Source organism: Anopheles darlingi, chromosome 3 (genome assembly GCF_943734745.1).
Source record: "Anopheles darlingi chromosome 3, idAnoDarlMG_H_01, whole genome shotgun sequence".
Lineage (NCBI taxonomy): Eukaryota > Metazoa > Arthropoda > Insecta > Diptera > Culicidae > Anopheles > Anopheles darlingi.
In genome coordinates, this window is record NC_064875.1 from 3,169,612 (window position 1) to 3,185,000 (window position 15,389).

A 15,389-nucleotide genomic window follows, 5' to 3' on the forward strand; every position below is an offset into this window, starting at 1 on the left:
GGACTGCCACTCCCCGATGCGGATGCCACGGGTCGGACACACCCAGGCCGCGGGTATCATTATCGTTCCGGGATCCGGTCTTCCCCCTTGGGAGGGCGGCGGACGGCCTACACCCATTTTGGGATCAGCAAGATTTATTTCCTTCCGGGGCTCCTCGCTGGAGGGCACACTGTGTCAGTGGAGACGGGCGACTCCGATACCTTCTGGCAATGGTATAGCCGGTTGCCGGTTGCCGGTTGCCGGGGAGAAGAAGAGCAATAGAAAAGCTGTTAGCGTTCCTGGGTTATCAGCAACGGCGATCAGCACACCGTGACGTTCTGGGAAGAAAGCAAACGAAAGGACCATGGAGCCTCTCGGAAGGATGTCACCTTTGGCTCGTCGCTGATGACTCATCGGGTGGACGTCATTTTCCACTTCGAAATTAATTTTTCACCATTTCCATTTCCATTTCCGCCTCTGGCAAACACCAACGGCGGGACACTAACAAAGGAACGCAGAAAAGAAGCCTTTCGTGTTTGGCTTTTCGCGATGTCTTATCGTAGATTATGGTAATGTTCCAGTTCCTGCAGCACCGTGACCGTTCGCTGGACAAACCAGGGCAGCAATGCGGCGAAATCACGGAAGACGGTGCATTATTGAATAATGTATTTCGTGGCGCTTACCGGCGCTGACGGATAATTTTCCCAGCATTCGGTGTGCGGTGTGAGTGAGTGGAAATTTAATTTCAATTTAAAAATCAACTCTTTTATGTAAGGACCATGAAATGTAAATGATTGCGCGAAGATTTAAAAGCAATGGAAATGACTCTCACAACGACTGAACAGTAATCGTCAGGTTGAGATTTACTTAGTTTAATTTCCTAATTTCAGCCAACATTATCGATTATCCAAATCGTTCCATTCATCTCACTGCTCGCTACTAACGCGCTTATCCCAAAAACCTCCCTATAACCGAACAGCATTAGTATGTTATCCACTTCCGTCCCATGTGTGCGGCACACCGTCGAAACGTGGCCAGCGTTGGCCGAATTAAGGGTGGTTGTTTGACAAACATAAATCTAACAACCGGCATTCGATGGTGGGGACCCTTAGCCGTCGTTTCATGCTATGCTCAGTGTTGCCTCTTTCTTTGTTGCAAACCGGACATATTAGATCACATTGCTCCCAATCGTCATCCCACTATTTCGTCGTTGCTACGGTCTGAGAGCATTTTGGATAGCGGATAGCTTGGCTAGCGGATGTTACGCCGCTCGGAATCTTGCTGACAGATGACAGAGCGCCATAGCAACGAACTCGGTCAGTTGGGCCAGTGCCGGTGGCGTCCTATTTTGGAAACCCGTCAATGCGCCATCATCTGGGCAACATACGCAGACACAGCTCCCCGGAGGCCGTGATACATCGCGAGTTTTTTTTTTATTTTGACTGAGAGAACGACATAAGTTTGGTACAAGAGATGGAGAGAATTCAAGCGAAAGACAACGCTGGACTGTCGAGTCGGTAAAAAATAGTTGGTAGAATTTTTGAAGGTTAGAAGCGTCTGCTAATGGCAGTCTGTGCCGTTTGAGTATAGCTTGAAGCAACGTAGCAAATGCAGAGTTTAAACGCAGAAAACAAAAGCTCGATGGAAAAGACTATGTACTTTGTTGTTTCCGAACAACGAATTTCCACAGATTTACCGGGCTACAGGATACACCCTCGGGCAGCCGCCATCACGTTGATGGTCGCACACTCGCGTGTTCGTTGCGCTTCCGTTTGGGGCGACGCAGTTGAATGGATTCACTGTAAAGCGTTTGGGTGGGGAAGAAAAAAAAAACCGAATCCGAATTTAAAACGACCAAAAAGGCACCGCAAGTGTCATATCGGGCGCCACACGGCACTGGCTCCTATTGAATTACCGGGACGAGTCCCGGTAGGAGACCCTACGCCGTATCGATTAACTTTCAGCCGCCACAGGGCTTTTCGCACATCAAACGAAACGGTTTTGCGGATTTTTTTTTTGTTCAAATTTTTCCAAAGAACACCCTATTCGACCACCAGCCAGTTTCGACTAAATCCGGACCAAAGGATAGAGTTTTCCGATCCCTCCATATGTTGGTTCATTTTGACAAACGCACTTTGGGAAGTCATAGTTTCTCGGGAGCGAAGTTTTCTGGCGAGTTTTCATCGCCCATGTAGTGTCGAGTGAATTGAATCCTCACACGCTCGGTGTGACGTCGCATTTTTTCCGCATTTTGGTTTTGTGTGTGTGTGGGTGTGTGTGTGTGTGTGTATTCCCTCCAATCCCGGTCAGGGGCCCCAGCAATGCATGCGCTCCCTAGTCGCGTCGCTTTGGACCGGGAACATAAAGTAGCACAAGGAATAGTTTCATGAGGATCATAAATAACGCGTCCACATTGCGTACTACGGTGGTAGTGGTGGTGGTTCCCCCTTTGTCGTACTCTACTTTCACCCGCTGCTGTTGTCCCTATCACATTGCACACGCGAGCTCGTACATGGCCATGCATAATCGTTCCATTCGTTGGAATCCGCCAACCCCTTGGGTTTAATATAGTTGAGCTGAGTGCTACGTCGAAATGCCGGAGTTGGTTGCTCTGCTGGTATACTCTGGTTCATTGAAAAACATTGCCGACGGATTTCATCGATTTTGTTGGCTCGGGACTTCCTCTTCGTCAACTGACAGGTCCGGTCTTCGGGGAGGCATTTCTTCCTGGCACAACCCAGGTGGACACAAACACCCTTGCGAAGGAGAAGGAGGTGGCCGATCCGATCGTCAAGGTGTAGCAGCCTTGACCGGTGGTTTTTCCTACAGCCGAAAAACCCCAAAGCGGCCAAACAAACACGACGTTTTCGACTTGGGTTCGTATGGCGGCGGCACCCACATTCTATCGCTGCTAGACACGAACACTTCCTCCACCGGTGTGCGGGCTCCACCGTACGTTAGAAAGGACGTTTATGAGGGGGTTTGATTGGCCAGGACAGGATGGATGGTGGTCGGTATTTTGCCGTCGGGGCAGGTGCGATAGAATGTCAGGTCAGGGGCATTTGAAATTCGAGCCGCAGCAATATATCGTTGGCAGCGGACGAAATCGATTTCGGGCGATCGTATCTATCTCGGTTTACGCTGTCCAGATTGTGAAGGTGTGAACAGTAATTCATTAGGCCAAATACGAAACCAACACGCGTTTATTGGATTTTTCGAAATCTGAAGCACAATTGTAAGCGGAAAATGGGAAATCGCGATGAAAGAGAGCTCCTCAGAGCGGCGATAAACTAACGATGTTTGGTGCTTGGAAGATGACAACAATAATGTTTTGTTATGATTCGCTAAGGATTTCAACTGTAACTGTTTCCTTTGAAGTTTATAATCGTTCGCTCCGTGCTGTGATTGCCATTTTTAAATTCCCATTTTAAGCGATTACGTGAAAACCAAAGCTACTGTGCTATCAGTTCAAGAGATCATTTCAGCTCCAGCTAAATCACTTTTCACATTTCACTTTTCAAGTATTTTATAAATATATTTAAAAAGTTTAAGAAACTATTAGAAATCATTTTCCCTTTTTTCAATTCATACGAAAATATTATAGAACGTTTCTGTTGTCAAACACAACATGTTGCAATCGAAAACGTTGATCAGATAATCAACCTATTTTCGATCCAACCTATATCAACCCTAGAGACACGGCTATTCCCCGTTGGCTAGTGTTGGTGGTCATGACGTGCTACGCTGTTCGCACTCAAAAATGAAGAAATCATCGGAATATCTCTAAATGCACCGTTGAGGTTTCCGGGTTATCGCCGTGCTCCCAGATTACAACATCGATACACCCTTCTGCCACCCGTCCAGTGTCCGTCCAGTGGTCGTGCGGTAGAGATGATCTCTTTTCGGACACGAACGGTGTAGCTATCCCTGCGGCATCATCGCCGCTACAACTGCACTCAAACATCCAATAACTCACCATCCCACCGGGGTCGTGGTGATGCGAGGCAATCGAGCTCGAACCGAGCGATGTGCATCTATCCCGTGATGCTAGTCCGTGGTCAGGAAACCGGGTGGGGAGCACATGCCAAAAATATGATCGAAGGAAGCGAAATGCCGGCCATCGCATGTGCATGACGCAAGAGTTTCCAATTTTTACGACTACTACTACTGTAGAGATAGCACACGGGAAGGGAGGGCCGGGCGGACTGGTCCGGACCGGATTCCGGAGGGAGCTACGACACGGATAGGATGGTGCTGTCGTGGTGGTGCCCGGGCCAAACCGACGAACCATGGATTATCGCTGGTTCAAGTAACGTTTCAAGTGGGGGCACGATAGTTCATGGCGTGGCAGGAGCGGCGGCATCAGCAGCAGCTTCGCCGTACATCTCGCGGCGATATTTCCGCTATTTATCGAAAATGCTGACGGACGTGGTCGTGGCCGTACATCGCCGCTCCGGTGTTTTGGCGGGAATACACATAACCTCAACGCCCATTTAATTTCCCCCAAAACGCAGACGGGCGACTAAGTGAGGTGGAGGGTTCTGTGTGTGTGTATCTGGGGAGTGTGCTACGTCCGACCTCGGAGCGCAGAAGAGAGAGAGAGAACAAGAACGAGAAAACAAATTAGAACCTCCCGTACCCCCGCGTTAGAGCAATCGATCATCATCGACCAGCGGAAGAGGTTAGGGAGCGAGCGAATGGAGAATCTTGGCAGAGACGCTGCTTGCCCGGTGCGAGAAGGAGATGCTGGCCGCAAACAAAGCTGGACTCTCGGTCTGGACTTGGGGGAGTGAAAACTTATTATTAGACGCTGGGCGCCGAAGTACACATAGCTATGGGGATCGAGGAAACGACTTTTCTCGTCCAGATGTAGATGCTAGTCGAGAGGCAGGCACACTACAACCGGAAGGCGAAAGATGGCGGATACTAGTGTGCTGCTATTTAGATTTCGTGCTGTCGAGTGAACCCGCCGAATCTGCCGTCTTTTGGGGTGGGTTCTTTCTCCCGAAGGACGTACTTGCGACGATACGCATCACATTCAAATCAAAACTCCAAAAACTTTTCAAAACATGTCTGAGCACATTCCTCGTAGCAGCAGCAGCAGCAGACGAAAGGAAAACATTTGACTTCGAGGAAGCATCATGCAAAGCGACTGCAATCGTGTTGCATCGCACAGCGAGCCATTCGAAGAAAGAGCCTTCTCGATATGACTTCGAGAAGTTCTAAAGTCGTGAAGACGAAAAGTTCCAATAAAAGTGCTCTCAACGACGGCACACGGAGTGGAAATCTTATGGGTTTATTGGTATGTTTGGGATGAAAACATGAACCATGGTACTCTAGCGCGGAAGAAATGGAGAAAAGCAAATGAAAATATTATTCTACGATTTCCTAACGATATACGCCGTCGTCGATTCGGATGCGATGATCATTTGTGGAAGCACAATCTCGATCAATCATACGACTCTGGCCGGAACGGTCCATTCCCGCGTGCCGTGATTGGTCCCTCGGGGGGCGCCCAACGAGCCAAACGATGAGAAAAGATGAGATGATGCATGACTTTACCCTTTTTCGGGCGGTTCAGGAGCTTTGCGATGGAGTCTAGAATAGAAGGAAGGTACATATACCCTCAGGGGTACTACGTCGAGTGAGGTTCCGTTCCGTTCATGCGCGTTCCCTTTCTGGGCGCTGAAGCTGCTGCTACACACCACACACGCACACGCACGAAATCATACAATGGTGTATAGAACTATGAATAGTTAGTGGCGTGATCTGCGTGATAATTGGCAAATAGAGGGGTTCTGGAAGTCTTCAAATCAGGGTTGCGGGCTGCCGGAGACTTGAAGGCATGCAGTAGCCGCCGTAGCTAGGCAACATTGTTCTCCCGTGCGCTCGTTCGCTCTCTCTGTTTTAGTTCGCGCTTGGCCAGCTTGGAACATTAATAAACTCAAGTAATGGCATCTGGCATACCGAGGCCCCTTGAGGTGTTTCCATTTTGCCGTGTGCAGTTCCACAAATTAATGCACGAATTAACGGGGCCCGGACGGACCTGGTAACGTACGTTCGGGCAACGGAAGATAACACAGATGTTTCAATCCATGCCTCACATCCGACGAACCTTGCGCCGTCACCAGCAGACGATCTTGAGATTCTAATATATTTAAATCGTGTACTTTATAGCCGTTAGATGGCTGCTTCAGCCGACTTCCTCATGCCGACGGCCAAGGCGATCCACCTCGTCTGGTGTTCGATGAAAGCAGAGCGGTTAGAAGCATAGGAATCTGATCCTCATCTCGAGCACACCTCGGCCGTCGCTACGCCATCGATCATTTAAACAAAACGTTCCATTATCCCCACCACACAACGTTGCCCTCTGACGAACCATCTCCACGATGATTCATTCTCGAGGTCAAAGGAACACCACCCTATCGGGGTTCTTGCAGGAAGGCTCAAGAGAGAAAGAGATGTTTGGGGCCACAGGGTTGGAACAGAACTATGGAAAAACCGGTTGCACCGTTCGTTCCGGGGATCTATCCAGGGGTAGCAGACGCTAGGTGGTCATCGGTTGGATGGTGTTTGGTCTGGTTGGCTGCTGGTGCGATCGTACGGACCCCGCGGAGCGTGCGAAGGCTATTTGCTGCCCATTTATTGCCCTAATGGGTCCCGATTATGAGCCGGGCGCGGTTCCATCTACGGCCAGGCCGGGGGTTCGGGTCATTACTTTTACCTTCTTACCCCTAGCCAAGCTCCAACTGTTCGCGTCGTTTCGGTTCTGTGGTTCGGGCGACCAGTGAACTGAAGAGAGTGATATTTTTTGGGGAGGGCAAGGGCAAGTGAAGATGGTTCTAATGAAGATTATGATCGGAGGTGTCAAGAACCTCGGCTCCTGGCCCTCGACCACCAGCCATCCAGCCAGCTATCCAGCCAGTCCATTCGTACGCTAGGTCTAATTGATTAACTGGGTTATTAATGACGGTTGGTGGGACACAGCGGGACCCAGAAGCCGGGGTCAAGCCAATCAAGATGGTGTGTGCGATGGCGGGCTGGCCCTGGCGTCTTGATTGCCATTCGGAATGTTGTTCCTGCTGTCTTCAGGTCTAGATCGTGTGATCAGGGAGTAGCCCTAGTTTCTATGTCACCGTCAGACTCCACTCTAGCTTACTGTAGAGTAGTGTTGGAAAGGGGAAATCGATTGCAAAACTATCTATCGATCGGCAACCAGTTGTGTCTTTGTTTGTACAGCGCTCTCTTGCTTATCAATAACATCGCCACCGTCACGTGGTAATGTAACATTAAATGGAAAGAAAACCGTCCACTCAACTAGCGCCATGGTTATGGTTGATGCTTGCTCGCACGTTGCTGTGAGCCTGCGCAATCATAAACAGTTACTGATAAGAAGTTTTGTAGGTCCGCAGTGTGCTATCAATCATACGTGCCTGAATCGATTTCTATTCAGTTTCCGCTCGAACTGTAATTCGCAGCTCGTTTTCCAGAGTTAGAGTTACTATTTCCGGATTATATCGCTTGATTCTTGGGAGTGGAATTTCCACAAATCATCTCAAGAAGATGTGTGCGATGGAACTATTCGATCGTTCGAATTCCCAAATTATCTAGAAATGTCGGATGCCCGGAGTGCTACTCCCATTAGAGCACGGACTGATGGTTCGCGATAGATCGGTACGTGCGGCAGATCTCTTTATCTACCTCACTATATTGCCGGTCTGTGGTTCTTTGCCGATTTTGCATAAACGTGTCCGGAATGTTTACGGTCTGCTTTTAGACGGAATTTGACGCACGTTATTCGGAAGATTAGAGAAGCCGAGATCTAGTGTGGGGCCACGAAGGTGAAGAGTGTTTCCATTTTTCCTAGAGAGAACTCGACCACTTTGGGAGCCGAAGTGAAGTGGCCGCTTGAAGTTGTTGGAATACATTACAAGCTACTCCCGGAACACTGCCGGAATACGAAACGTGAAACTGATGCTCACGTACCGCCACCAGCCGGGCGGTACGGTTACTGACCCCGTACCACCGTAGAGCTAGCGAAGTGGAATGCCTATGCCTACGGCAACGACGACGATCCCGAATCGGGCCGCGGATCGATCGCCACTTTCGGCTCGGAACCTCTCTTAAATATTGACAGTCCCGAGGCCCTCAGCACTCTTGAGCCCTACGGCAAACACGCCATCGATGATCGGTGCGATCCCGTAGGAGCCCGGGAGCGACGGTCTACGGGAGCGTTTTGAACGGTGATCAATAATGTAAGTCATTTAAGCGACCAAACACGTGCTGCCTGTTTGACCATTTTACCAGGCAGCCCCTCCAAAAACGGGGAAATCGTGGTTTCGTTCTTCATCGACCGAGACCAAGCGAGAAAGAGAGAAAGAGAGAGAGAAAGACAAGCGTTCGAGAAGCACTTTACCAAGGAAAAGAGATCCAAACAGCACAGCAGTCTCGAGTTGGGGCTTTTGAGGCGCCTCGTTTTAGCTGTGGATTGTTCGGTCGTCAATTGTTGTAGCGGAATCTCAAAAAAGAATGTCCCCCCGAAATGGCGCCCTGTGGCTTTTAGGATGCAACGGTTGTTTTTCAAAATAAAAACGCAGCGGCTGTCTGTAGCACATGGCGAAATGCTGGTTACGATCGTGTCGTGTCTGCGACGACACGGACACGTCCTAGGGGTGCACTCGGTGTTTTATGGCTCATTGTGCATGATTGTGGTTTGGCTGGCAGAAAAGGTCGTCGAGACTCTGCTACCGGGACACCACCCTCTGACGGGCAATACGGGTTAATGGATGGCACTGGGTTAGAGCACAGCACGGCACAAGGTGACCGCATCATCATCAAACCCCGTAGCCTTAGCACACCCAACGAGCTAGCAAGCAGGGAAGGATAGATAACCGCTCACTCTCTGGCGACCACCGCCTGAACGCTGATGAAACCGGTGACGGTTCATTGACGGTAACGGCAATATTTGCATAACCTTAACCGTAAAAAGTAAAATGTCGTTAGCGTTAGCGGGCCATGCGGTCGGATGTTCGTTTGTTTGTTTGTCGTTGAATTTGTTGAAGCGTAGCCATGCGGCAGCAGTGTCTTTGCCGATCCGGATGGAAGAAGTGAACGGATGTCAAAGGTTAAGGTTTTCCTCTCAAAACGGTACGGGAGGCACTGAAGGTTTGCCTAGCTCTCGCGAACGGGTTTTTGCATCTTTGATAAGGAAGAGAACCGATCAAACTGCTGAGTAAGCTGGTACGCGATGTTTCAATGAACAGGGTGGAGCTAATGCGATCATTTACTGTTTACGTTAGTCGATGTTGACACTCGTTTTGACATCATCTGGGTGGGGATAAAATGGCAAAATTCCTTCAATGTTTAGTAAACATTGAATGAGAAATTTTCCATAAAATGATCGTATTACTATGGACAAAAATATTTAGTTCTAGATTGATGTATACTCTTGAAACCTATCGATGGTTTCCTAGACCAGGCTTGGATTGTATAGGATTCGTTATTGAAACCCTTTCCATGGCATGTTCTGTAAATGAATCCATACATCTTCCCGCTAGTGGATTGATTGCAACACATCATATCATTCGACATCCAGCATGCTGTCAGCAAATCCAACAAATCACTTCCACTGCCCCGAAGGAAAAAAAACATAATAATTTATCTGTTTCACGACCGAGCAGGGGCCCGAGATCCCGAGGGAAGATTCTCCGAATGTGTGTGACGAGATGGCGTGCGGTTGAGATGAAAAGGCAAGGTTGGCTTCTCCTCTCGGCTGGCACTAGACACGCAGTTTCGACCCACCCACCACCAGCGACCCAGTGCTCAAACACGCACTACACGCCCCATCTGCAGTCAGCCTTCCAGCGTTTGCCTAGTCGTGCCGAAGTGGTGGTAATAAAGGGGAAAGACGATAGTTGCTGTTGTTGTTAGATATTTCGTTACACATCAAATCACGAAACTGGGATCTTCACGCACCCCATCGACAACCCGGAAGAGATAGAGCGAGTCTCGACCTCAGCGGAGTCCGTGTGCCGTCTCCCGGTCTGTTTGCACGAACCGAGGTCACCATAGGCAGCGCCCGCTAACGCCCATCCCCATCATCGAAGAAGTGCATAAAGAAGTGCATGACAAGGCGACCCTTGACGTAACCTTTCGCTACTAGTCCACATGTCTATACCAGGGTGGGTGCGCCGCTCCAGATGGAAGATGTCGGACCACGATTGCGATCTATTGCGTGTTTGTGTGGCGATGATCAGGGGGCGTCTTTGTAAGATGAGGCCAACTTGTACCGAAAAACCAACAAATAATCAATGATTCTCATGACACTGCACGGTCATTTGGTTGGCTGGCGGGTGGTGGAGCATGCGTTGAAGCATCTCAAGGGCTCCACCAGTCATCCGATTTGACCATGATACGACGGACACGACGCCGTAACAGCCGGTAGCAGCGCATTAGATTCTCCAAGCTGCCAACGGTGAGGGGGATAACGCATTTGAAAGTCCATTTTACGACTCCGACAGCCGTCCAGACCAGTAGTTGTCGAGATTGGGACGAGATCTTCGACATGCCCGCGGAGATGCTCCAGTGCGTGTGGAGAGAGAAAGAGAGTTTTGAAATGGAAACGAACACTCTACCGTCCGCCCATCGGCAGCACCATAATCGACAAGGTCCGTCGACAATGTTTGCGTTTTAACGCGCATTTAACAGGAACGTAAACATGGGGACCGCCCCCACACTTATGGCGGGCGCCACAATACAATGCGTCGGCTGAGCTGGTGGATAGGTGTCACTGGTGGAGAAGGAAACTACCACGAACCTCGTAGTAACACCCAGATCATCTTTCGAGACGGCGTCGAGTCGGGCAAAGTCAAACGAAGATCCGGAATGCATTTCCCGCTTCCAGCCGTCTGGCGTGTTCGACGACGGAGCCAGCGCCTTTGAGGGCTAAGCTTCCCAGCCAGCGGGTTAGGAAAAAGGGAAAGATAAACTTCCGACGAACGTCTTCCGCAGTGACGACACATCGGGTACAGCGGCAAACGGTGAGATACGAATCCATCTCATCTCGCTGCCGGGCCCTGCGGGGCTTTCCGCTTCGCCAGGTACACCGGTCGTCGTTACCAATCGACATAACCTCAAACGACGTGGAAAAGGTATCTTTGCGGTTTACGAAGCCGGCCACAGTGCCCGGACACGATGCATCATGCATCATCAGTAGCGTAAAGGCAACATAATTGTGCAACAGTTGCGTTCACTCGAGCGTGATGTTCTTGAGGAGAGTGGATGAAGGCGACTGGTTGCTGCAGGCTGGTTTGCTGGCCTCTCTGGCTTGCTGGCTGCCTGGCTGCCTGGCTGGCTGTTATCTTTACCTACATCGTTGACGTTTCGGTGCTTGCCAGCATTGCCGTTGGCGATTGGAGATGTAGCGCGCTAGATGGGCTTCTTTGAAGTTAAGGTATCCCCCCCTGGTTGGTTCGTAGAACGTATCAGTGCTTCTTCGTGCATTACCTTCGTCTTTTCTACGCTTGATGCTGCATCAAGGAAGTTTACCTAGCTTGATGATAATCACACGCAACCGGCTGTGCTGCAGGACGGGCGAGCACAGGAACTTCTCGTTAGGAATCACTGTTTGCCGGGTCCGTAATCAGCCTGAGGCGAAATGTCAACACGCGAGAGAACGCTCTGCATGGTGCGATCCAGGATACTTCACACTTTGAAGGGGAATCCTTGTGTCAAGAGGAGAAATTTCTCTTTCTGATTCATCGGGGGAGATTAATGGTCAATTCCTACGGTACACTGTCCCGTGATTCATTTGTTTAATCTCACCCAGTCTTACACAACTAAATCTGACATTATCCATCCCTGCCCAGGTGACATCACAGCAGATGAGGTTGCTGCCATTCTCTTAGAGGATGGCGTCACTTTGGTAACGAGGATGATCTATAGCTTGCTTGCACAGCCACGCTTTTGACTCTTCCGGTGAGTAAGTGAGCGGGCTACTTCGATTCGAAGAACACGGCTATGAATCATTTTCGGCTGTTGACCAAGTTGTCATTGCTAAATGCTGAAAGATGCCGAATGTTCGAAAGGTGTACGTTGACACCTGTGGATGAGCAAGCGATACCGCAAAAAACCCGCCGCGGATGACACTCAGTACCTCGTCACTGTTTGCTTATCCGAGTTCTGGAAATTCGTAGAACAGTGTGTTTCCAATCGAATGATGTTCTGTGACAAACATAAGTGATTGAATGAATGACTCTACCCCATGCCATTGATAATGGCTGTCAAGTTATCAGCTAGTAAGCCATGTGTACTATTTATGTTTCAATCAAATAAATTGTTTTCTAAACTGCGAACAACATCATGTTGCTTCGCGTGGCCTTGAACTCGACTCTGCTGATGATAACTCTGATGATGGCTTGATTAAACTGTGCTGGTAAAGCAATTAGAGTGCTTGCTTGCAATCAGTCCGCCAATCTACGCTCGATCACCCGCTCGTGCATAAGCTACGCGCAGAGCATTCGCGCAAGTAAACAGTTCAATCGATCGGCCAGGAAATGGCGAAAAAAAGCAGCAAACTAACCTAAAACGACAAACAAATGCCGGATGACATCATTGTGGGTGCGTATGGGTTAGCTTTACCAACGCACCGGGCACCTGATTGATCGGGCGATAAGTAAAATTCTCATTATTTTTACAATAACCTAGCCCAAACGGCGGGCACACGCGTCACACTGGCATTTGAGTGCGCCATATTTGACAAGCAAACTATGTGCGTGGCTGATAGCAATCTGCTGCGAACAAAGCCGTAGCTCGCAGGCATGTAACTAACAGATTGACGCTCCTCGGCGTGTAGGTTGCCGTACAGCACCAGCAACAGCAGCAGCAGGGCTATAGGAAATTTGGGTCAACCATCGATTAATCGCTTGCCACTATATCGAACGGTATGGTTACGCAGCCGTATAGCTATCCTGCTACTAGTAACTAAACGCCATTTTTTCTCCTATCTACCATGGTCGCTATGGACATGGTGAAGTGGTTAGCAGAATGAAATAATGATCTGAATGCACAATAAATAATAAACCACAGGCAATTAGACGGGGCTGGTGCCTGGTACGCCCAATGGTCGAAACCACTCGCGACGGTAGAGGTATGCATCGGAGTTTCATGACGTTACGGATATGCTTATAAATATTCATCCCAATGTTTAGTTGTTTTTGTGTGTCGCACCATACGGTGCGCAAGGAATTCTAACAAGATTCTATCCATTTATGCATCATTGGTAGCGAAGTAATTAATAATTACCGACGAGCAGCTGGGTTTTGGTTTTTTGTTCGCATTTTCCCATTCCGGGAGGTATGTAGACATTTGCAATAATCGGCAAATTAATCAATTAAATTGATTGACAGAAAATGTGTTAGCGAGGAATGCATTGATAGAGTCATTGTGCTAGGCACTTCTAATGGACGCGAAAAATTAGAAGCAAATTAATCATTCAACTACTTCTACTTTTTTATTTCTTTGTCACGTGAATTATGGCGGGTAATGGAACCTCATTTACTCAGACCGCGGCCCACCATTGAAAGGCGTCAAATGTAACAGCTAGCGAAGTGTGTGTGCAAACACATTTGCACACCTTTCCGGAGCGCACCGGATCTGTGCGTCGTAAAACTGCTTACATATTTGCACAACTGGCCTAGGCCAGCGGAAGAGCACCCATTCAAGGTGAGGCTTTAGAGGCTGTAACCAACTGGCCCATCGGTGAATAGTTTCAGAGAGTGAGATTACAAAATACTTTGTACTAGCCGTGGTAGATTCAACAGATTAGCTTTAACTATGCGTCTGCGATGAGTGCTTATACTGAAATGACCGACTCACTATGGAACACACTATGGCGTCTGCGGGATGTTGACTTTAGCATTTCTTCTAGGTCGAGATGCTCTACTCACTTACCATTACCTGCAAAAGAAGAAAAAAGAAAGAATAGTCAATACAAACATTCGTCTAACAATGTTGCAACTTCAATCCAACACAGATATCATCTATTGTTACCTCGGCACCGCAAGCAATAGATCATCCGAAACGTCAAACGATCGTTCCCGGCATTGCAACTCCCCGAATCGTGAAAACCCTTTCAAGTCTGGTAAACACGATGGAACCAAGCCCCAATTTTCGCCTGGCACAACGTAACGAAACGGAAATAGACTGTTGGCGTCATGGGTGCTTTTGGTAAAGCATGCTGCTGCCGCTGTTGTTGCTGCTGGTGCGTTGCCCTGCTACATAAATCTTCCAACTGTCGTTGTTCCGGCGTCTGCTAGGCCCTCGCGATTGAGCGAACCAAGCGAGCCCGGTTGTGAATTACATCAGAGTGCGCTGTTGCTGCTATCTGCACCAGATATGATGCGGCTTAGGCGTGCGTGCTGACTGTTGAAAAAAATTGCACGTGTTTGCTTAGGATCACGGCACGCCAGCACAGGGCACGAATGGGACCCAACCCCGTCTATTACACCCTGTTGCCCTAGACACCCAGACTGCCCTTGTGATGGCGCTGTGTCATGCAAATTATGTACACAGTCCCGGTCCCCCTGTTTTCGGTCCACGAAGAAGCGAAGCAAAAATCGACACTTGAGCGACTCCATTGAATCCGGTGGATCCTTCTTTGTAATTATAATATGCATCCCTTTTTTGTGACCGGGGGGTCGTAATTAAATCTGCAAGCTGACGGAGTCACCTAGACCTCCAGAACGTTGCTGTAAACCGCCAGACAATTTATCGCCATCCCCAGGCTTTTGTGAGTGTGTGTTGTGATTCGCTGTACGCTTTCTCTCTTGCTAGGACCGGTTAACCTTGGTGCATTGGTCGTAGGAAACAAGTAAATCCTGCCAGTGAGTCAGTGTCTGGAGCGTGCTGGGGCTAACGCGCGCAAAAAGGGAGAGTATTGGCAGCACGCTTCTTTCCATCCCCTTTCCAGTTCCTCCCCATACCATATGCATGAGGTTCATATGCGCAAAGAATCCGTATCTAACCGTGTTTGTCAGGTTTTTGTTATTTGCATAATGATTTATGACCACGTAGTGCCAATGTGCGCGCTGCCTTTCCGTTCGTCGGTTTGTGCTGGTCAAAGCTGAAGGTATTTACGGGGGTACACGATGATGTCGTGGTGGAAGATATATGAAAATGCCAGCCACCACCGTAGTACGTCACCGGTTCGTTAGATCATCCGACTGTGTACCGAGCGTGCATCGAGCAACAGGCTTTAGCTCAATATTTATCTATTGTAATCCGAATGTTCGTGTGCATCTTCCCAGTGGCAACACCAGTGATCATCCGTAATAAATAATGACAAACAGTAGCCAAAGCATGCCGCTTCCACGCGCTGCGTGTCTCAAAACGATCGTCTTTTAATGGAGATC

General features: G+C 49.0%; 1 long non-coding RNA gene across 1 annotated transcript in view; it reads right to left on the bottom strand.

The window, feature by feature from the left end:
- Positions 1-11,306: 11,306 nt before the first annotated feature.
- Positions 11,307-15,389, bottom strand: part of LOC125953359 (uncharacterized) — a 43,822-nt gene continuing 39,739 nt past the window's right edge. Inside the window, exon 3 of the long non-coding RNA XR_007468954.1 lies at positions 11,307-13,935. This is a non-coding gene — a long non-coding RNA (uncharacterized LOC125953359). The remainder of the gene's footprint in view (positions 13,936-15,389) is intronic.